Below are 23,377 nucleotides of genomic sequence, written 5' to 3'. Positions count from 1 at the left end.
CCAGGATGAAAGCCCCCCTCCCTAACCCCGGCAGTCCCTGGTCCTCATTAAAGACTCTAATCCCCCAGCCCTGCTGCAGATTCAGAGGCCTCCATCCCCAGGTCTGAAGGGAAGGGGACAAGCAGTGATTTCTCTTCCCTTCACCCACCCCCACCAACCAGGCTGGGCTTGGGCACCTGACCCAGCGGTCAATGGGCATCTGAGGGCCACCAGCATCCCGGGGATGGAGCTTCTGGGAAGTGGAGGACAGAGAAGATGGGCCTCTGAGGGGAGGAGTCCTGGGAAGAGAGGGAAAGAGGAGGAGGTGGTGGCACTGCTCTGACCAAGTGGGAGAGTCCCTGGCAAGAGATGCTTCTCCCTTCCCCTCGCCCCTGGCCTCCCGGAGATCCCCCACCGAGGAGAGCCTGGAGGGCGGGCCCAGGCACCAGTCAGCACCTTCGTTGGTGTAGAGCCAGGTTGGGGTCCCTGGGGCCTCGGTTTCCTCGGCTCTCCAACGGGGCTGGTCCCTTCCTCTCTTGCTTTCCCTCCGATCCAGCCTCAGGGCAGAGGGGAAGGCCAAGGAACACACTTTGGCAGGTAAGCAGAGCAAGGGCTGGAGGAGGCCGGGGCCAGCCTTTGCAATTGGCTCCTGGTTTGGATGGCCTGGTGCCGGCCTGCGAGGTTTCTAACGGCCCAGAGCTTCCTGGAGATGTGTGGGGCAATCTTGTTCCTTCCCTTTCACCTCCATTCCTTCAGGGATCTGCTGAGATCAGCTTTCTGGGGCTCTTCTTTCTGTGCTGCCTAAAAAGGGCTTGGTTGGAAGGTCCAGGATTCTCTGTGCCCACTCATCATGCTCTGCCCCGCCATGTCTGAGGGGCCTCCCTAGCTGGGGGTGCTGGGCTGAGGGCTGCTGGGAGCTCTGGGGAGAAAAGTCAGCCTGTCCTCAGGCAGCCCCCAGGCTGATGAGTCGAGACGAAAGCCCAGAAAGCAGACTTGGAAACCAAGAAACAGTGCTGATTCTCATTCGCTCTTGACTGCAAAGGGCAGGTGGTCAGTTATGTAGACCATGGACGTAATCAACTATATTTCATCAAAAGCAAGACAAACAAATTACGCACCGTTAAGAAGAAAAGAACACTGCTAATTAAACTCTGACACAGTGCCTTCTTGTTATTGATTGCAGGGCAATCCTGATTTCAGAGATGTTAAAATGTGAAAAATGTGTGTCAGAGAACCAAAAGAAATTTAAAAACATTTCTCTTGGACGCACATTTTTTCCTGCATCTAGTTGTGTTTACTTGCAAGGGTTGTTCCAAGGTTTACGAGGTCAGACACATAAAGCAACTGGCATGCAGTAAATGATCACTAAATGTTAATTATTATTGCTGTTATATGTACGCGAATTTTATATGTACATGGAAATCCTTTTTGCTAATTTTGTAATTTTGTTGTAGAGGCTGATGTCTCTGAGTAGAGGAGCCAGGAGAGTTGAGGAGGCCGCCTGGAGGAGGCACTAACCCATGGGTGGAATTTGCAGGGTATTTATATAATCTCCACTGAGGTATTAGAAGGGGGCACTTGCCAGTCTCTCAGAAAAGCGCCACCCCTATCAATCAATCAGTGAATCAATCAGTGAATCAATGCCTTCATTAAGACATTTATTGAGCACCTGCGCAATGACGGTCACGCTGCTAAGTCCCCCTCCTCCAGCAGCTCCCAGGAGGCCGGCCTGGCCCCTGCCTCTTAGAAGCATCCAGGCCTCAGTTATTCGAACTGGCACATCAAAGGCGGATTGGCCCTGATCCGTCATCAGGGGCTTTTTTTCCATGGATCAGCCCAGCTCCGCCCCCTCTCTCACCCGAAGCGGGTGGGGTGGGGGAATCTTCATTTCTCAGGCACTTCTAGGCCTTTGTAAAGGCTCTTCTCTCTGCCAGGACAGTCTCAGCCCTATTCTGTGTAAAGCCTCACTCTTTCTCCTTTGTCACAAAGAGGTTTGTTTCAAGCCCCTTCTTCGGGAAGCCTTCTCTGAGAATGCCTGACCCCTGGCTCAGCTTCCTTGCCCTGTTTCTTACTAGACTTAGGACAGAGTTGAACCCTCCTGGGGTCCCGGCTTCTCTTTTGCTTCTGTTTCCCAGCTCAGGTGGTTCGATGCCAGTTGTGCAAGGGCAGGGCACCTACTGCCCAAGTTCTCATCTCCCAAACCCATGCGGGTGCTCACTGGTCCGCTCAGCCCACTGGGCTATGACAGCCTCCCCTGCCACCCTCCACGTGTTTCCCACATCCTCAATTCCAGCCTTTTCCCGTGCCCCGCATCTGATTGGAGTCACCCCCTTGAGCAGGAATGGCTGCGTGATGAGCTCTTGCGGGGGGACCCTTATCTCTCCCCAGCCACAGAACACTGGCTAAGCTCTCTCCCCACCCGCTCTCCTACCCAAGCTGGCCCTTGGTTGTTTATCGTGCAAGTGTGGACCCCAGGGGCTGAGGCCTTTCCCACACCCAGGACTGAGCTGTCCCGTCCCCAGCTTTCCAAGAACGGACTCTGTAGAGTGCACACGTTGTGAAATGATCCTGCTGGGCCCTCCAAGGGATGAGGCCATTTATGGGCTGAGTGGGCTGCTGCTGGCTGCCAAGGGTCAGGCCTGGGACCTGCATGTGCCGGGAGCCAGGACTCAGGCCATGCAGCCTTGAGGGGTGGGGGGGGGGCCCGCCTCCTCCCTGCTAGCAGCCTTTAGGAGCTGGGAAGCAAGGCTCCAGGCAGCCATCCTGGCCTTCTCTCCCCTACTGAGGCTTCACCAGAGGAGAAGACGGAGGGAAGGAAATAGACCTTCCAGGCTGAGGGGCAAGACCGGAAATATAATCTGTGGATCCAGTGAAAAGGAAAACACAGGTCCTTTGTTAGACATCAGAGCACTGAGCTGAGCAGGAGGGCCCGACACACATCCTGCTGGAGGTGCCCTCAGGGTCCTGGGGCCGAGCTCCACCTCGTGTTGAGGAGGCGTCCGTGGCCTGAGAGGGGCAGAGCCTTGGCTGCTGCCCTCTGGAATGGAGCCTGGGACCCTGCTCCCTGTCCAAAGCCCGTTCTCAGGACCTCGGAAAGACTTCTCTGTGTCCTGGGCCCTCCCGCTCCTCTTGTCGTCCTTGCTCGTTTCTGAGCCTCTGGAAATGTTTTCTGTCCCCCAGAATCTCTTCCTCCAGGAAGCCTTCCTTTGCTATTTAGACCAGTTTTTACCTGCTGATCTTTTCTGTGCTTCTTACCCTTCCCCAAAAGGCTCACTCACAGAGCTTTGCCCTTGAACTTCTGAGTCTTTATTTGTTTGTTGGTATATGTTAGTGAGAGCACAGCCTCCTCCCTAGAGTCTTGCGGGGAGTCTCCCTCATCAAACTTTGGGCTTCCTGAGGACAAGCATGACCTCTCTTCAGACTGGGGGGGCTCCCCAGAGTTGGAAGCCTCTCCTGGGGCTTCTTCCCTCAGGCTTGCTTCTGTACCCCAGAGGCTCTCCATACATTGCCCTCAAGAGGGGACTGTGCCCCATGAGATGGCCTGCTGTGTGTGCCTTGCAGGGGGTCTTCCTTCTCATCCTCCACCACCTTCGCTGTCCTTCCCTGACCAGGGGCAGCAGATTCTGTGAGTGGGGCCGGGTGGGGGAAATGGAGTCGGGGTGAAAGGGGGGGACTCTTTCTCCCTCCACCCTCCTCCTAGCAGGGCCCCAGAGGACAGTAGGCCATACAACGTCCTTCCTGTGGCCTCCCGCTTGGGTGTGCGGGAGGAGGGCTGGTCTTGAGTTGGGATCAGTGTCGGGAGCAGCCGCTCCGCGGAGGCAGGTCGCTTGGAGGCAGGGTTTGTGGCATTCGGCCGCAGGAGAAGGGAGGGAATGTGAGGAATATCCTGACTCAGCACTCGCCCCCCTTTGTCCGCCTCCCCCCCACCCTTCCCCCCCAGCCCGGGATAGGCGTTGGGGGAGGACTGATTTGATTGCTGAGAACATGCAGATGGTGGAGGCCTATCTTCCCCTCCCACCCTCATTCCCATTCTGAGCCCCCCCGAGCTGTGTTTGGAGAGGTGACTGGGGACAGAGTGAAGTCAGGAACACTGCCGCCCCCCCAAAGATACTGGGGAGGCAAAGAGGGCAGCTGAGGGAGGGGGACGTGGAGAGGGGTGCCTTTTGACATTGCCATTGCTGTGAATGTCAGTGACATGCCAAGGAATGTCCCATACATGGAGAGGTTTACTCCTCTGTGGGGACAAGCTGGGGGACAGGATGAGGGGAGGGCTTGGCTAGGGAGTAATGTGGGGGAGGGGCATTAAGAGTGAGCAGACAGTGGCCAGAGCCTGGGGGGCCAGCCAAGTGGGAGATGGAAGCTGCTTTAGTGGATTCTAGATCTTTCCATAACTTGATTATAGGCTTCATTAAGGCAGGGACCATCTCATAACATCTCTTAATCATCTGACAACCCCTCCTCAGGGCTGGACCCATAGTAGGCATTCTGCCCAAGCTTCATCTTGATCATGCTTACATGATTTTTAAAGTGGTCTCGTAATATCGGGTCCCCCAAATTAAACTCACACCCATAATCCTGGCTATTTACATTTCTCCCTGTGCCTTCCAGCATCTTTATAGGTAAAAACTTACGTAAGGCTGACTTATGTAAACTCAGCCTGACTCAAGCTTTTCCAGCAGCTTTGGCAGGAGAGTGCTGGCTGATGGGGTGTAAACGCATGTGTCACGCTCTCTGCTCCTTCGTTCTGAAATAACCCTTGTTCACAGGCAAGGGGAGCTGTGACACCCTCACTGGGCAGGTTTCTGTCCTCCCCTGTGTTTACATTGCTGCCAGGCAGATACCTGCTTCGTTTATCTTCTGACTTGACGGGATTCTGACTTACATAAAAACGGACTTATGTAAGATTTGCCAGAACGGATGGAATACTAATGTGATCGGGGATTGCATGTGTTCGTTGACTTTGTGTGCAGATCCCCAGCCATCTTGAGCTGGAAAACCCAAATTTAACACCAAAAACCCCTTCAAAACACCCCAGAACTCTCGAGGACAGTTGTTGTAGGATGGGTATCCGCCATTTGAGGAAATCTGTGAAGGCAACAATCTATGATGAAGTTAGGAACAATTTGAAATGAAATCGCCTATCACTAATCTCCATAGTGGGCTTCCCTGGTGGCTCAGCAGTAAAGAATCTGTCTGCCAATGCAGGAGACGTGGGTTTGATCCCGGGTCAGGACGATCCCTTGGAGAAGGAAACAGCAACCCACTCTGGTATTCTTGCCTGGGAAATCCCATGGACAGAGGAGCCTAGCAGGCTACAATCCATGGGGTCGCAAGAGTCAGACACAACTTCAAGACTAAACCACCGCCACCATCTCCATAGTATCTACACAAGTTGGAAAGAATAATAGCAAATGTATTCAGGAATCGTATTCACTTCACTAGGTGAGCAGCAATGTTCATTGCAGCGTTACTATTTAAAGTGAAAGAGCTAGGATCCACTGGGGGACGTTGTCTATAATCCGGGTAGATGATGCCACTATCTAACTGCACTGTGCAGAACGGTGGGGGCACTGTGGGTGAAAAATGGGAAGGGAAGACATTAGAACATCAGAATGTTTGCTTGTGAAAATCCAGTGGTCCTTGACAGGAGGAGGGGGAAGGGTGGGTGGCAGGAAGGAGCCACACTGATGGTCTCATATCTAGGTGCTGGAATTCCATTCCGAGAGCAAATAAGTTAGTGTCTGGCCTTGAGATCTGCATGAGGGTGGTGGGGAGAGGAGGCAGGCAACAGGTAGAGCACGCAGACTCCCATGGGCGATGCTAAGCAGAAGCTTCTTATCCTTAGAGAGAAGATGCTTCTCTGGGTGCGATGTGAGAGAGAACTGGGAGGCTCTTCCCTTGTGCGAGTTGAGATCCTTCTTACAGTGGTTCCTGGTCCATCCTTTCTTCGTTTCTCTCTGGTTTAATTGCCCACTGAGCCCAGGGCAGCTGAGTCTAGATCTTCAAACTACAGTTCCAGGGACCCCAATTCCCAACCTCCAAATCTGGACCTGAGGTCTGACAAGTCCCAGAAGAGCTGTGGGGATTATTAAGCAGGAGATACAATAATCAGGACCTCCAGGAAACAAGAGCCTGAGCAGAGAAGCTGGGGGCCCACTTCCCCTCCCCTACTCACTGTGTCCTCCTGCCTCCCCCGCCTCAGGGAGCAGAGAGCCATCAGCCCAAGGCGTCCCTGGGTCTCCGTAGCGTCCTCCAGCCGGGTGCTTCTCCCAGAGCAACGTGCTGAGAAAGCACTTGTGAGGTTGGGGGCAGGGGTGGGGGCGGAGGTCAGGGTGCTTTTTAATTTCTCGTTAGCAATGACAGCTGTAGAACTCAAGCAATTAAGGAGGAAGACTCCTCCAGGATGCCAGAGGCCACCCCACCCCCCAGGCTGCGCACATCTTCCTCCCTTCCTCCTTTTCCATTACACCCCTCATCCTCCCCGGTCCTTCATCCTCCTGGGTCACCCTCACCCATCCCCACCCCCACCCTGTACATGCGCACATACATAGAGGCTTCCCCTCTCTAGGTCCGGGAAGCTGTGGACTGCAACTATGGGGAGGCAAGGACTGCACAGGGAACCATTTCTGTGGGCTTTAACAACCGGAACAGGACAGCTGGAGCAGGGAGAGTCTGATGGATCGGAAGATGACTTCTCCATCACTCACTCCTGGGGTGTGTTGGACTTAAACTGTCTTTGGAGTTGGTAATGAGGTTGGGCGCATGAAAATGACCAAGGTCATAGCAGCCTTTCTTGCACCTCTTGACTGAGTGACCAGCCCTCCAACCCAGTGTGACCTTTGGGGGTGTTGGAGAAGGATCTCAGGTGGAGAGGATGGGAGGAGCTTTTCTTTTATTCGGTTAAGATCTCCGGACACTTGACATCTCACAGATTTCCTCTCCATCTTCTCACTGGGAACTTCTCCCAGCAGCCTGCTCTGGATCCTGCCCATTTCCTAGACTCTAGTTCTATTCCCAGCTGTTGGGGGGAGGGTATGCGTGTTCAATACTTTTATTGACATCAGTCCTGCTGCACGGGCGAGGCTGTGTTTTTGGATGTGGTAGCAAAGCTCTATATCCCAGTCCAAAAGTCTCACTCCACCCACCAGCTGATAGTTGAAAGAAAGTGAAAGTGAAATTGATGTCGCTCAGTCGTGTCCGACTCTTTGTGATCCCATGGACTGTAGTCTACCAGGCTTCTCTGTCCATGACATTTGCTTACTTTAAGGCTATCTCTATGTCAAATTGCATACACCCTTGGGAAGGGAACCCCCTTATTGTGAACAAAAGATGTGACAGCTGATAATAGATAAAGGAACAACTGGGGTGGAGTTGCATGCTAGCCAGGATTCCAAGGCGCAGGGAGGGTTTGGGGATAATAAGTTTATAGAGAAGACAGACACACTTCATAGCTTTCCTCTGCTTCTGATTAAGTCTTTAGACTGTGGGAGAATGATAACCCAAACTGGTCTTCTCTGACCTAGAAGAAAAGGAAGCCTCCAAATGCTCCTGGTCATGACCATTATCATCAATAGCCTCGTACAGACATGGCATATCAATGATCCTACAAAGAAACTTATCACATGGCTCTTGCCCTCAAGATGCTCACAGCTTGGTGTGGGGTACCCAGCTTACCTGAGTGACCAATGAAGAGCCTCTGAAAGTCTTATAGAAAAGGCTTACATTGCCAAGTGTTATCTTAGGGGTATTAGTCAGGTGGCAGGCCAAGGAGGATTTGAAGCAGGGAAGAGGGAATGGTTAAGTTCTCGGGGAGCCTTTGCCCTAAGGCAGGGGAGAGCAGAAGAGGCCTTAGTTATGCAGATAGTGGCGAGAACATGAAGTCTGGGACTTACAGAGGGGCATTTTGGAAAATGAATCTCCAGGACTCCAACTATGGTGTAGATGGGAGAGGCAGGAATTGAGTGTGAGTCTGAGGTTCAGGGCCTGGGTACCTGGGTGATGGTGGTATTGCTGGCAGCAGAAGGGAAGGTCTGGAGGAGCTGTGTTTGGATGGAAGGTGAGTTCTGTTTTAGCCTGTTGCATTTGAGGATGTCATTTCCTGTGCTGCTAAGTCGCTTCAGTCGTGTCTGACTCTGTGCAACCCCAGAGACGACAGCCCACCAGGCTCCCCCGTCCCTGGGATTCTCCAGGCAAGAACACTGGAGTGGGTTGCCATTTCCTTCTCCAATGCATGAAAGTGAAAAGTGAAAGTGAAGTCACTCAGTCGTGTCCAACTCCTAGCGACCCCATGAACTGCAGCCCACCAGGCCCCTCCGTCCATGGGATTTTCCAGGTTAAGAGTACTGGAGTGGGGTGCCATTGCCTTCTCCTGTCATTTCCCATAGGAGAGGACAAAACATACATACATAAAGTGCAACTTCTTCTTAAAGAACTTGCACATATATCAATCAGTCCTTCACTGTGGTAAATAAAAGAACCTAGACATTTTCCCCCCAAACTTGCCTTTGATCAAAATGTTTTAGCTATTTGTGGAATACTGCCTGGATGTCCACATGGCATCTGGCCCAGTCTTGTGGAGGGGCGTTGGGTTTACGTAGACTGTTGGGTTTATGCCTTCAGGGAGCTTACTATCTAACTGGGGTGACATAAAACTCATAAAAAGATTACCTGTACCTATGGCTTCTCCTCATACTGGGTGTATTGTTTGTCTATTGCTCTTTAATAAGCAACCACCGATTTAGTCTTAATACCTTAAAGCAACATCCAATTATTAGCTCACAGCTCTGTAAGTCAGGAGTCCAGCATGGCTGGCTGGGTTCTTTGCTTAGGGTATTGCAAGACTGAAATCAAGGTGTTGGCTGGACTGAGATTTTATCTGGAGGCTCTGGGGGAAAATCCACATTCAGTCTCATTCTTATTGTTGGCAGAATTTGGTTCTTTGTCACTGTAGGTCTGTGATTCCATTTCCTTGCTGGCTGTCAACCAGGGATGGTGCTTTGCTCCTAAAAGCTGCCTGTATTCCTTGCCATGTGGGCCCCTCCATATTGAAGCCAGCAATGGAACATTAACGCCTCATGCCTTAAATCTCTGACTTCTTTGACCAGCCAAAGAAAGCTCCACTTTTTTCCCCCATTTTTTTTTTTTTTTAATCGTGGTAGATTACTTTCCTGGTGGCTCAGGTGGTAAAGCATCTGTCTACAATGTGAGAGACCTGGGTTCAATCCCTGGGTTGGGAAGATTCCCTGGAGAAGGAAATGGCAACCCACTCCAGTACTCTCGCCTCGAAAATCCCATGGACCGAGGAGCTTGGTACAGGCTACTATCCATGGGGTCGCAAAGAGTCGGGCACAACTGAGCAACTGCACTTCACTACACATAAAACTTACCATGTTAAGCATTTACAATTGTACAGTTCAGCTGTGTTAAATACATTCACAGTGTTGTGTAAACATCTTCACTGTATGCTTCCAGAATTCTTTCATCTTATAAAACCGAAACTGTATCCCCATTAAACAATAATTCCTGGTCCTCCCCTCCCCCTGGCCCTTGGCCACTACCATTCTACTTTTTGCTTTTATGATTAAAAAAATTTTTTTTTTACCACATCCCATGGCGTGTGGGACCTTAGTTCCCAACCAGGGATTGAACCTGCACCCCCTGCATTGTAGGCAGAGTCTTAACCCCTGGGCCCTCAGGGAAGGCCCTTGCCTGTATGATTTTGACTGCTCTAAGTCCTACATATACGTGGAATCATATAGTACTTGGCTTTTTGTGACTGGCTTATTTTACTAAGCATAATGTTCTCAAGGTACATCCATGTTGTAGCATATTAAAGGATTCTGATATCCTGAATGATAGTGCATTGTATGTTTATACCACATTTTGCTTATCCATTCATCTATGATGGACACATTGGTTACTTCTATGTTTTAGCTATTGTGAATAATGCTGCTATAAACACAGTATACAAATATCTCTTTGAGACCCTGCTTTCAATTCTTTTGGGTATATGCCCAGACATAGAATTTCTGGATCATATAATAATTCTGTTTTTAATCTCTTGAGGAATCTCCATACGGTGTTCCACAGTGGCTGTTATCGTTTTACGTTCCCCCCAACCGTGCATAAGCTTTCAATTTCTCTATGTCCTCATGAACGCTTATTATTTTCTGTTTTTTTTTAATTAATTTATTTTTTTAATTGAAGCATAATTGCTTTACAGAATTGTGTTGGTTTCTGCCAAACATCAACATGAATCAGCTGTAGATATACAAATGTCCCCTCCCTCTAGAACCTCCCTCCCAACTTCTTATGAAGTAGCCATCCTAATGGATGTATAGTGGTATCTCACTGTAGTTTTGATTTACATTTCCCTAATGAATAGTGATGTTGAACACCTTTTCATATGCTCATAGGCCATTTGTATCGGAGAAGGCAATGGCCCCCGACTCCAGTACTCTTGCCTGGAAAATCCCATGGACGGAGGAGCCTGGTAGGCTGCAGTCCATGGGGTTGCTAAGAGTCGGACACGACTGAGCGACTTCACTTTCACTTTTCACTTTCATGCATTGGAGAAGGAAATGGCAACCCACTCCAGTGTTTTTGCCTGGAGAATCCCAGGGACGGGGGAGCCTGGTGGGCTGCCGTCTATGGGATCACACAGAGTCGGACACGACTGAAGCGACTTAGCAGCAGCAGGCCATTTGTATATCTTTGGAGAAATGTCTCTTCAAGTTTTTGCCCATTTTTGAATCGGGCTGTTGGTTTTTCATTGTTGAGAAAACTACTTTTAAAAGGTTCATGTTCAAACTGAGTGAAGTAAGTCAAAGACAAATATCATATGATAGCACTTATACATGGAATCTTAAAAAAATAGGTGCAAATGAACCTATTTACAAAACAGAAATAGAGTCACAGATGTAGGAAACATGGTTACCCAGGGGTGAGCGAGGGAGACATAAATTGGGAGATTGGGGCTAACATATAACGTATGTGTGTGCTAAGTTGCTGCAGTTGTGTCTGACTCTGCAACATTATGGAGCTCACCAGACTCCTCTGTCCATGGGATTCTCCAGGCAAGAATACAGGAGTGGGTTGCTGTACCCTCCTCCAGGGGATCATCCTGACCCAGGGATCGAATCCACATCTCTTATGTCTCCTGCATTGACAGATGGGTTATTTACCACTAATGAAACTTGGGGAAGCCTGACTTATATACACTGTGTGTGTGTACTTAGTCGCTGAGTCGTGTCCTACTCTTTGGGACCCCATGGACTGTAGCCCGCCAGGCTCCTCTGTCCATGGGGATTCTCCAGGCAAGAATACTGAAGTGGGTCGCCATGTCATCCTCCAGGCATATACACACTACTGATATATAAAATAGGTAACTAATAAGAACCTACTGTATAGCACACAGAACTCTACTCAATACTCTGTAATGACCTGTGTGGGAAAGGATCTAAAAAACGAGTATATACATGTGTGTGTGTGTGTGTGTGTGTATGTGTGTGTGTATACCTGATTCACTTTGCTGTAGAGCAAAAACTAACACAACACTGTAAATCAACTATACTCCAATAAAAATAAAATTTAGAAAAAGATTCATGTGACTAGGTCCGGCTCCCTGGGACAGCCTCTCATTTCAAGAGTCAGCCGTGCCATGTGATAGAACCTAATCGCAGGAGTGAGACCCGTCCTGTGATTGCACAGAGGGTGTGCACAGCAGGTGAGGAATCCTGGGAGGCTATCCCAGAGTTTTCCCTACCACACTCGGAATTAAATACGAAGTTTCTACAGCACCAATTAGACTTCACGTGCTCTGACCCCCTAGCTTCCTCTCTCCCCAGCCATTTAGACGTTCTCACTTTCTCTCAAAAAGAAGCAAGTTCCAACTTCGGGTACTTCAGGCTTGCTGCTCTCTCAAACATTCTGTGGCCTCCCGCACTTCCTCCATGTCTCTGTTCAAAGCTGGCTGTTTGCTGAGCCCGTTTGAAATAGAAATAGTTCCGTTCAGCCTGCTCAGTTTCTGTCCCCGTCATCTTGTTTTATTTTTCTGCTCAGCATTTGTTACTGCCTGACATCTTATACATGTATCTGCCTACTTAGGCATCGCCTTGTGTCCTTCAACTAGAAGTCAGTTCACTGAGGGCGTTAACTTTGTTTTATTTGCTCTTCTATCTCCAGCAGCTAGAATAGTGTTCAACACTTTCAGGGACTCAATATTTGTTGTATGAATGATTCGATGTGTTTTCGTACCTCTTGAGAGCTTTTGAAATGGAAATTTTATTCCAGAGCACAAAACAGATGAAAACTTGTTCTTGTGTTATTTTTGTTTTAAACATTTTTTTAAATTAATTAATTAATTGATTTGGCAGTGCAGGCTCCTAGTTGCGGCACATGGGCGCTTCCATCTACATTGTAGCACGTGGAACCTTTCAGTTGCAGCATGCAAACTCTTAGTTGTAGTGTGTGTGGGATCTAGTTTCCTGACCAGGGAATCCAACCTGGGCTCCATGCATCGGGAGTATGGAGTCTTAGCCACTGGATTACCAAGGAAGTCCTTGTTTTACAGTTTAAAATTTTTAATGACTTTAAAAACTTTTATTTTACTTTTTTTCTGCATGTGCTTCACAGTTTCAGGATCTTAGTTCCCTGACCAGGGACTGAACCTGGGTGACGGCAGTGAAAGCATTGTCTAAACCTCTGGATGATCAGGGAATTCCCGAACTTAAAAAATTTTAACTAGAGCAGATTAAGCATAAAGTAGCAGAAGAAAGGAAATAATAAATATCAGAGAAAAATTAATGAAGCAGAAAACATTATAGAAGATTGGAGAAGATCAACGAAACCAAAAACCATTTTTTAAGATCAATGAAATGAATAAACATCTAGTCAGATTGAGCAGAAAAAAAGAGAAAAGACACAGATTACCAGTATCAAGAATTAAAGGGGTTACTTCTATAGATTTTACAGACACTTAAAAGATAATAAGAAAATATTATAAATAGTTTTACTCTAATAATTTCCATAACTTAGATAAAGTAAATAAATTCCTTGAAGACACAAACTATAGAAGTTTACTCAAGAAGAAACAGATAATCCGAATAGACCTACATCAATTTTTAAAAAAATTGGATTTGTTGTTGAAACCTCTCCCACAAAAAAAGACTCCAGGCCCAGATGACTTTACTGATGAACTTTGCCAAACATTTAAGGAAGAAGAAAATATCAATTCTACACAAGTTTTCTAGAAAATTATAAAGGAGGGAAATCTCAACTCATTCTGTGAAGCCAACATTACTCTGATATCAAAACCAGACAAAGATATTAAAGAATGCAAAGTTATAGACCAGTATCCCTCATGAGTGTTGATGCAGAAATTATTAACAAAACTTTTGTAAATCTAATTTAACTCTATCTTTCTAGATATGCTAACACATCATGGCCAAGTGAGATTTATCCTAGGAATGAAGATTGGTAAAATTTAAAAAAAATTAATGTAATTCATTGTACTACCTAATTAAAAAAGAAAAAAAAAATGACCATCTTAATATATGTAGAAAAAGCATTTGACAAAATTCAATAACCATTACTGATAAAAGAATTTCAGCAAACCAGGAATAGAAAAGAACTTCCACAACCTGATAAACAGCCTGTACAGACAAAAACCTGTGACAGTGAAAGATTGAATGCTTTTTTCCTCTAAGATTAGTAATAAGACAAGTATGTTTACTCTTACTGCTTCTATTCCACATTGTACCAGAGGTTCTAACAGTACAATAAGCCAATAAAAATAAATACAAGGCATTCAGATGGGAAAGGATGAAGTAAAATTGTCATTATTTGCTGACAACATGATTATCCATGTAGAAACTCTGATGGAATATACAAAGAAGCTGCTAGAACTAATAAATGGATTTGGTAAGGTTGCAAGATACGAGATAGATATACAAAATCAATTGTATTTCTATATATTAATAATGAAAAATTGGAAATTGAAATTTGAAATAATACTTAAAAAAATGATTCTCCATTGCACTGGGATCTCAGAAGTTCTTCAGTTCTTTCTTAGAGCATGTCATTAATGATGTCTTGCCCTTAGTTTCTCTGTTTCTCCAGCTATTTGGTTGTTCTCCTGTTATTTGGTTATTATTGCCTGATCTTGTCCCCCAATTTTATTGCACAGTCATTCAAAATTTTCCATCCTTTTGTTATATTCCCTCCACCTTATACACATTTCCTTAGCTTTGTTTTCTAAACCTCTACTGAGTTTGTTTTTTATCTGCTATGACATGTTTGATTTTTAAAACCTCTCTCATGTTCTCTTTTTAGAAAACACTATTCTATTTTTGTTTCATTTTTGCAGTATTTTTTCCTTATCATGCTCAGGATATAATGATAATGTTATTTTTAAGCTTTCTTCTTGCTACATAGGCTCAGCTTCCTCCAAGTCATAGCTTTCCTCAGATGTGCCATAAGCCTTGGTTGTCTGCTTATTTTTAAATATAAGGGTCTGAAAAGCTGGTTGGAAGTTCTTCTGTGTGTATGTATGCATGACTGTGTGTGGCCTGTGGTCTGTGAGCCTCACACTAGGGTGATCTGGTTGGAATATTTCATTTTGAAGCCTCTGATGTTAGTATCCTTGGTCTCTTCTTCCTTTCAGGTTGTTCAGATTTCCCAGAGGTACACCCTTCAGGTTCCATCCTGGAGGACAATGGCCAGTGTTCTGGGAATTTCAGCGGGTAAGAGGACCCAGGTCTCAGCATCCACTGTGTGAACATTTTCAGTGAGGTACTCCTTCCTTCAGTGTTTCCTGGAATTTCCTTGTCAGAGACCTGTTTTCTCTCACCAGGCAACCGCTTCAATCCTTTGACTGGCTATATTCAGTAGGGAAAGAATCTGATTGTTTTAAATTAATTAATTAATTATTTCATTTATTATTTTAAAAAATATTTATTTGACTGTCCTGGGTCGGGTCTTAATTATGGCATGCAAACTCCTTAGTTGCGGCATCCTGGGTGTAGTTCCCACCAGGGATCAAACCTAGGTCCTCTGCATTGGGAGCTTGGAGTCTTAACCACTAGAGCACCAGGGAAGTCCCTCTGACTGCTTTTAAAAAACACATTCCCAGTCCTCGTTATTCACTCAATCCACTTCACGCTCACTTCTCCGGGTAACTGGTGTCACCAGTTCCTGCGCCTTTGGGAGATTCTGGGATACAGGTTAGGTGGTAATGGTTTTCATCACCACCTGTTTCATATTCTTTACTCTTCTTCCACCTGCTTTCTAGCTTCCAAAATTTTGTTGCTGTTCTCTCCCATCCTTCCTGTCCTTGTGGGTATATTCCTTAAGAAGCAAAATCATGAAAGAAAAGTTTAGAAAGCCTTTCACTTTGATTTAGTGGAGTTTCAGGAAAGAGCAAAAGTGGGTGCAGGTGTTCAGGCTGGCATCTTTTCCTAGAAGTTCCTTTAATTCATTATTAGAGGCTTTTTTATTATTACCAGTTCCACATAATCATAGGCCATGTATGTTCTGCTCAGGAGTTAACTTGTACATTCCAAGAGGACAGAAATTGTGTCAGTCTGTTTTACCATAGTATTTCATCCAGGGGTTGGCATGTAAGAAAGTATCAAGAAATATTTACTGAATTTATGTATCAGCAAATGAGGAAATGAAGTGGCTTCAGAACCTTTATTCCGTTCAAAATTTTCCTTGATGATATCAGGATTTCATCTTTGGGAACTGAATAGTATGTGGAAATAGCCAAAAGTTATTTAATGCCAAGATGTGTGACCCAGAAGAGTGAGCAGACTGAACAGGTAATAACAACACCTTTTTTTTTTTTTTTGGTTCAAGACAAGGTGTGGCACCAAATTATGAGGTTGATTTCCTTGTTTGGTGTACAATGAAGTCTGAGGTCAATTCACAAAAAGAAATAGAGTCCACAGTGTTTTGAGCAAACTTGATTTTTTGGCCAAGGTGTGTAAAGCTCCATTTTGGGGATATATAGGATTTTGCAGGTAGTCTGGAAGCAAATGGTTTGCTGGAAGCAAATACGATTTGGGGCAAGCTGTGTAGGTGGCAGAAGGTTTTGCCTTCCAAGTCAGAAAAAACAAAGTTGGATGGGAAGAGGTCTCAGGGTTCAAAGATGATTCTAAGTCTTTGGGTGGCTGAGGTGTGACTGGCTGGCTAAGAGAGTGCAGAAGGCAGCTTTCCGGGAACACATCCTAGTAGACAGGAGGGAAGAAGCGCTGGGAGAAGCTGCTTCCCTGTGGCCAGAGTGGGGTTGGCAACCGGGAACCTCTACCCTGCTCAGAATGACACCACCATAGCCTGACATGTTTATAAGCACTCACTCCATGCCAACCCCTGTGCTTTATTTTTAAAAATATTTATTTATTTATTTGGCTGTATCAGGGCTTAGTTGTGGCACAGGCTCAGTAGTTGTGGAGCGAGGGCACAGTTGCTTTGTGGCATGTGGGATCTTAGTCTCCTGCACTGACAGGTGGATTCTTAACCCCTGGACCGCCAGGGAAGTCACCCCTGTGCTTTATGTATACATGTCACCTCATTAGGTTCTTGCCATAGTTCTGTGGAATTGGTAGTGTTATTGTCTCCATTTTCTTTTTTAAAATAGATTCTTTCTTTTTTTATTTTTGGCTGTGCTGGGTCTTCATTGCTGCGAGGGCTTTTCTCTAGTTTTGGAGAGCAGGGGCTACCCGCTGGCTGCCGGGCTCGGGCTTCTCACTGTGGTGCCTTCTCTTGCTGCCTGGCACAGGCTCCAGGCTGCATGGGCTTCAGTAGTTGCGGCTCCCAGGCCCTGGAGCACAGGCTCAGTAATTGCGGCGCAAGAGCAAGGGCCCAGCTGCTCTGTGGCATGTGGAATCCTCCTTGATCAGTGATGGAACCCATGTCTCCCGCATTGCCAGGTGGACTCTCCACCACCCTACTGCCAGGAAAGCCCTATCCCCATTTTCTAGGTAAGAAAACTGAGTCAGAAGGAGAGGAATGTAGCGTAGACATTCCAAGGTGTTCCAGCCCCGGAACGACAAAAGGAAGATGGCAAAAGAGAACAGAGCCATGACCAAATTTTACTATAACAGCTGGGGACCCATGGGGGTATGTGTGAAAACCAGTCAGTGAAAGGTTTTCTGGTGATTACTCCATGTAATATTTGCTGACTGGCCAATGTTGCCCATTTAATTATAAAAAAGGTGCTAAATTGATGATCAACAAAGGCAAAGTTAAGTTTCTCCTACAGACAAAATAGAACTAGGATCAACTTGAATATTCTGGTGATCAAGGTAAATGATTTTTCTGGGATGAATATTTTTTCAACTTCATTTGCTATTTTTTTTTTCTTTCCCAGAACCATAGTGAGTAAGGCAACATCTGAGGTCTCTGGCCTCACTCTGAATGGTGTGGGATCAGGACTCCCCCCACCCCCTCCACTGGACTCTGGTTTGAAACCCTGAAAGCATTTGACTGAAGTTTTGATATCATTTTGCTTTCCTGTTATTTCCTTCTTAGAGTATGAAAAGGAAATTCTGGTTTTCAGTTCATTCTTTTATTCAAACCATAGTGGTTTGCACTCTTAAGAGTGCAGGTTTTGGGGCCAGACAGTTTAAATCCCAGTCCTGTTGTTTATTTGCGGTTTGACCTTGGGCAAGTTACTTAAACTCTCCAAACTGTAGTTTTACAGTGATAATTTACGGGGATTAATTAGCTCATGTAAGGCACGCAGTAGGAATGCAGTCAAAGGCAGTCTTTACCAGTATCATCGTCATCACTCACAAAGAGCCTACGCGTGGCTCCCTGCACCTACAGGCTTGTATTAGTCCTTGGGCTCGGGTCGGGGAGATACAGACCACTGGACAGTGCAGCCCCTCCTGTATAAGTGTGCTTGGAGAGAGTTCATACTTACACACACACCCCAGAGAGCTAACTGCATTGAACAGCACAATGAGGCTGGCATGAGAGGCATAGACAGTTCATGCTGTAAGAGCTTTGGGGAGACCACGGAACAAAAGTGGTTCTGAAAGTCTTGTTTTAAGAGAAGCATTTTCAACTGATGGAGCATAGACCAGGAGGAAGAAACAAGCAATGTGTGTGTTTGGGGCCATCAGAAGACTTGCTTGGCTGGAATGGGACCTATACACAGGGCGACAGTGGGAAATAAGGCTGCAACGTAAGCTGAAGCCACATACACAATAATGTCATTGACAAGGGGAGTAGCAATCACCATTCCTTTAGTTTCTACTGTGTGCAGGCCAGGTGCTTACGCTTCATCCTTTGCATATATTTTCTCATTCAGTTCTTACTATAACCCTGTGGCATGGGTATTATTATTACAAGATTTCAAGGAAACAGAACTTTAGAGAAGTTGGGTAACTTGCCCAAGGACTCACAGCTAAAAATTGGCAGACCCACAATCCGGATGCACAAATATACATGCAGACAGTGACACAGACAGATAAACACAGGGACCTAGGCTCAGTTAACAAACAGCTGTGTTCGTCCTCATCCCCTCCCCTCTCGCTGAGTTGGGGATTAGCTCTTTCCTTTGAGGGATCCAGTGTGAAAAAGGGACCCTTCTGCTTTCCCACCCCACTTCTGCCTCCCATATGCCTGTGGCTTTAGTCCCCAGGACAGTCAACCCAGAGGGCAGGGCTGGGGCTAAGATGAGGGGAACGAGGGTGCAGACTTTACGGGCAGGGCCGGCCCTGCACTTGACAATGAGCCCTCCTTAAACCATGCCCTTGTTGCCTCACTCTAGTTCTGACCCTGGGGAGGGTGGGGGAGCCTTGCAGCTTTGCTCTGGGGGCCAAGAAGCCCCTCATTATTCCCACATCAGGGAATGACCAGAAATTCCCAGGGCCCAGGGCACAGCTCTCCTTTCCGTTCCCAGATGCATAGCAGAATAATCTCGGATTGGTCCCAGATAATCTTCCCTCTGATTATACTCATCCTTCTTCAGCACCCCCCACAGCCTGCTTGTGCCCGAGTCCTCCGAGCAGCGCCCCTCCCAGACCTGGCCCCCACTCTCCTGCCCCTAGATGGCGAGTGTGGCTGCCCGGCCTTTAGCGTGGGCCCCTTTCCCCCAGGGGCAGGGGAGTGGGGACAGCTGGTTGGTCCCAGGGGCCTGTGCCAAGGGCCACCGGGGTATGCCCCAAGGGCGGGAAGTCCAGCGCTGCTCTCCCTCGCCCTCTAGAGGCTCAGGGTGGGTGAGGCACTCAGGAGGGGTTCTGGTTGAGGAGGGGGTCCTGGGTTTCCAAGGACGTCTGGAAGGTGTCCGCAGTCAGACCACAGCTTCATCTGAAGCCTGCTGCTGGAAGTGCCCAGTGGGGTTTCGCTGCCGGCTCAGGTAGAAGGGGGTTCAGGGCCCCCCACTTCTGTCTGGGTCAGAGACAGCCAGAGATGGGGCTCCCTAGTCAGCACCCAGCCAGCTCATCAGGATAGCCCTGCTCCACTTCTCACCTTCCCCGTGGGCAGCTTCAATGAAGCTGGAGGCCGCCTCTGCCAGCCCTGGGGTGCATGGGGGACACCTGTGTCCCTGTTCTCTGGCAACCAGGAATCTCCAGAAGAGCCTTAGGCCAGGAGGGGAGGTGGGGTGAGGTCCACCAGGTGTGCGTGGTGTGTCCCCAGGTGACTTTGTAGGGAGAGACCTGGGAAGGTGGTGGTGGTGGGGGGAAATCTTCAACTCCTCCTGCTTGGGTGGAAGAGACAGAGAAGAAGGAGGATGGTGATGTGGAGAAAGCCTGGGAGGGTGGGGGTGGGCTGGACAGAGGTATGGAATTACTTTAATAAATCTTTCCAGGCTGGAAGATCAGGTGCTGGGGACCTGGACCTCCAGAGGGGGCTGGATGGCTGACCACCCTCCTTGAAACACACATGCACTGCATCTGTGCTCATCTGCTCACCTGGCCGCCATCCACATGCCCTGGCCTCACCTCGGATTGTTCATTATTTGGCTGAGGTATTTGCAGGGCCCGGCCGCGCAGCCTTGCTCAAACTTCTCCTTACCTGGCCCTCATTGCAGCAAAAAAAGAAAATGGATAGAGGGAAAAAATGGACTTCATGGGTGGTTTTTCAGCCTCCATCCCCTCAGGAGACCAGAGATGCCAGGTATGGGACAGAGACGGAGGGACTTTGGAATGAGTCTCAGAATGTTCCCACCTGCCCGAGGGCCGGGCCAGGAGGAGATCAAGGGTAGACCTTCTCCTAGAGCCTGCCCAGCTGCCCCCAGGGGAGGGGTGGGCATGACGCCCAGAAAAAAGGCAGAGCCGGCCTGAGTGTCCTGCAGTCTCGGGGGAAGGAGGGCCCCTTGTGCTCAGTCTGCCCTGTGGACACCCCCAGCCTTTCCCTCCCTAGTACCTGGGCCCAGGCTGCACGGGTGTCACTCTGTTTCTCAAACAGTGGCTCTGGGCTCCCCTGCCCCAGCCGCAGTCACAGCGGAGGGGCAGGCTCTGCCCCAGTGAGATTCTGTGAGCCTGGAGTAAGGCTGGGGTGCCTGGGCAGGGAGCCCCGGGCTGAGGCTCCCTCTCACCCCCTCCCACCAGAGAAGGGGCTTTCTCTCTGTTTCCCACAAACACTTGCTTCGCCACTTGACAGCCTTGTCATTCCATTCCCTGCTGCCCTGTGCTCAGCTCCACCACACCCCTGACAAATTCCTTCCTCCACTTCAGCTCCAAGACCGGAGGCACGGGCACCCCACCCAGCTCCTCTCCTAAAAGGTTGGGAGGGGATGGGAGCTAACACCTTGTCTTCCTCTCCTCTTGTCTCTCCCCTTCTCTCCCACTTCCTGGCATTTCACCCAGGCTACCAATCAGTGAGAAGTCTCAAGATAGACCTCCCGAGGCTCTCATCCTAAATTCCCTCTAGAGAAGAGGAATTTGGTAGGCCCCAGCATGTCTAACTCAGATCCTTCTTGCTGCAGTCCCAGCTGTTCTGGTCAATGGCAACAGGCAAACCCAGGCTGTTGCTCTGATCGCAGACTGCAGAGTTGGCCCTTCACTGTCTCCCACACATTATGTTCTTGTGATCTTCATGCGTGCATGCTCAGTTGTGTCCGACTCTTTGTGACCCCAGGGACTGTAGCCCACCAGGATCCTCTGTCCAGGGGATTTCTCAGGCAGGAATACTGGAGCGGGTTGCCATTTCCTATTCCAGGGGGTCTTCCTGACCCAGGAATTGAACCTGCGTCTCTTGCGTCTCCTTTGTTGGCAGGTGGGTTTCTTTCCCACTGCACCACCTGGGGAGCCCTTCTGTGACCTCTAAGAGGTGGTGCCGGAGTGGAGCTCCCTGGTTCTCCCTGCATCTCTTCCAGTCTGCCAGGCCACAGGCCTGAGTATCCATAGCTCTCACCCTGACCCCTTCTTCCGCCTCCCCTACACCCCTGGACTGGAAGCCCTAACAGGCGTCAGAAACCAGTCTGCATCTTCACTCTACAGAGAAGACGTTGAAGTCAGAGGTGGGCTCCAGGTCACACAGCCAGACTGTGATAGTTTCTGGTTGTGAACTCAGGGGTCCGGACCCCCCGTCGCGGCCCCACACAGGCGTCTCTGAGGAGGTCTGCTCAGGAAGCAGCAGTGCGAACTGCAGGGCCTCAGAGACACTCTGTGTGAGGGACTTTCAAGGTAACTCCTGCGGCGGCCGTACTGAGGGGCCGCTCGGGGGACGCCCAGCCTCCCCGCAGCCCCTGTGGGAAGGGCGCCGTGACCCAGATCGGCTCGGCTCTGGAGCAGCTGCATTTCTGGGAACACTCCTCTCCTCTCTGTGGGGCCCTGTCATGGGCGGTGGTGGCGGTGTGTGTGTGTGTGTGTGTGTGTGTGTGCGTGTGTGTGCTGGAGTGCACACGTGGTTTTTCAGTCCCTTCAGCCTTCAGCCTGGAGATCTGAGGAGCGATGGAGAGGAAGAGACTGGCAGATGCGTGGTGGGGAGAGGGTCACAGAGTGGGGGGTGGGTCAGCTCCCCAGGGCAATGGTGAGGGGCTGGGGCAGGGCAGACTCACAGTGCCCACCCCTGTCCTCTCTGAAAGCACAGGTCACACTGAGCGCCTGGCGGAGGGGGGTTTGGCCACCCTCTCTGTGCTTGTTCCTTTCTCTAGGATTGCCACCCCAACACCCCTGGTGCCTGGTGGGCAAGGGCACGTCCCATCTCCTCAGAGCTGTCCCTTCTACAGGTTGTCCCCTAGTCCCTGGAGGGCAGGGGGACATGTGAAGACCATCTTTTCCCCTAGCGAGTCCCCCACTGCCCTGCCTGCCCCCCACCCCCAACAGTGAGTGGGGAGTGGGGAGTGGTCACCTCCCCAGGGGATGGTCTCAGATAAGCTGAGGTTTCTGACAGGCTGGAGGAGCACTTGGCCAACAGGATTGGTCAGGAAGTCCCCTGGGATGATGGGAGGCAGTAGAAAGAGGTGGGAGAGAAAGAGATGAGGTGGGGTGAGATAGTCAAGGGAAGAGAGACCAGAAGGGAAAGAAAATGCTCTGACTACTTGTAATCGTCCATGATCTGGGCACTTGGGAATCCTGGCTGGGGTACCTGCCCATTTTTCAACCATAGCTAGAACCTGTGAGCAGTGGGGTCTCTGCTACGTGGGCTACACTTGTTGATGGAGTGTGCGGGGAGTCGTGCCCTGGTCTTCCCGGGAGTGGAGGATATATGGAGGCATTCTCACCATGGCCCCAGACAGGCCTCCTCGGCTGGGAACTACACATTCCAGCCTAGGGTTGAGAGGGGACTGGGGCAGGGCAGACGTTCAGCTGGTACAGGCTGGCACGGCCACCTGATTGGTAAACAGCTGTTGTTCCAGCCCCTGAGATCCCTGTATGGCTCTCTGGCCACCCCAGTCCCTTCCTTCGTCCTCTGGACCTCCCCACCATCCAGAAACTGAGGGATTTACACTTGGCTCAGCACCTGCCCCCAGCTCCATGTAAGCTGTGCCTGGGCTGTCATGGGTGTTAGCTACTTTGGCAGTCAGCCTCAGTGGTGGGGGGGGGTGCGGAAGGGGGTGAGGGCTGGTGCCCCAAAGCTGGAGCTGACCAGGGCCGGGTCTTGGGACTCGGGGAAGCTGGAGCGGGCACAGCAGCCTGCAGTGTACCCTGCTTCACTTTTCCTGATGCTTCCACCTGTGTTCTGGAAGGAGCTGAGTCTGAACGAGGGGGCTGGCAGATAGGGATGTGTGCAAAGAGCCATCTCTCCAGGGGACCCCAGTGGGGCATGGTTCACACAAGCAGCGCCCTCTGGAGGGCACTACCTGGAATGAGGGCGTGCTCAGCCTCTCTCTGTGGGGAGGGGGAGCTGACAATGAGCCCTAGGCCCAGAAGCTGACCTGCTCCAGATGCACACCTAGGGCCAGCACCCTTCCCGGGCATTGCCTGGCTCTCCAGGTGGCAGAAGT

At 49.2% G+C, this 23,377-nt stretch overlaps 1 long non-coding RNA gene across 1 annotated transcript in view; it reads left to right on the top strand.

The window, feature by feature from the left end:
* The first annotated feature begins 322 nt into the window (after positions 1-322).
* Positions 323-23,377, top strand: part of LOC105005204 — a 27,414-nt gene continuing 4,359 nt past the window's right edge. Inside the window, exons 1-2 of the long non-coding RNA XR_827297.1 lie at positions 323-576; positions 14,642-14,720. This is a non-coding gene — a long non-coding RNA (uncharacterized LOC105005204). The remainder of the gene's footprint in view (positions 577-14,641; positions 14,721-23,377) is intronic.

This window comes from Bison bison, unplaced genomic scaffold, assembly GCF_000754665.1.
Source record: "Bison bison bison isolate TAMUID 2011002044 unplaced genomic scaffold, Bison_UMD1.0 scf7180017864487, whole genome shotgun sequence".
Taxonomy (NCBI): Eukaryota; Metazoa; Chordata; class Mammalia; order Artiodactyla; family Bovidae; genus Bison; species Bison bison.
The sequence above is the reverse complement of the archived record's forward strand: the minus strand, read 5'-3'. Positions and strand labels throughout refer to the sequence as shown.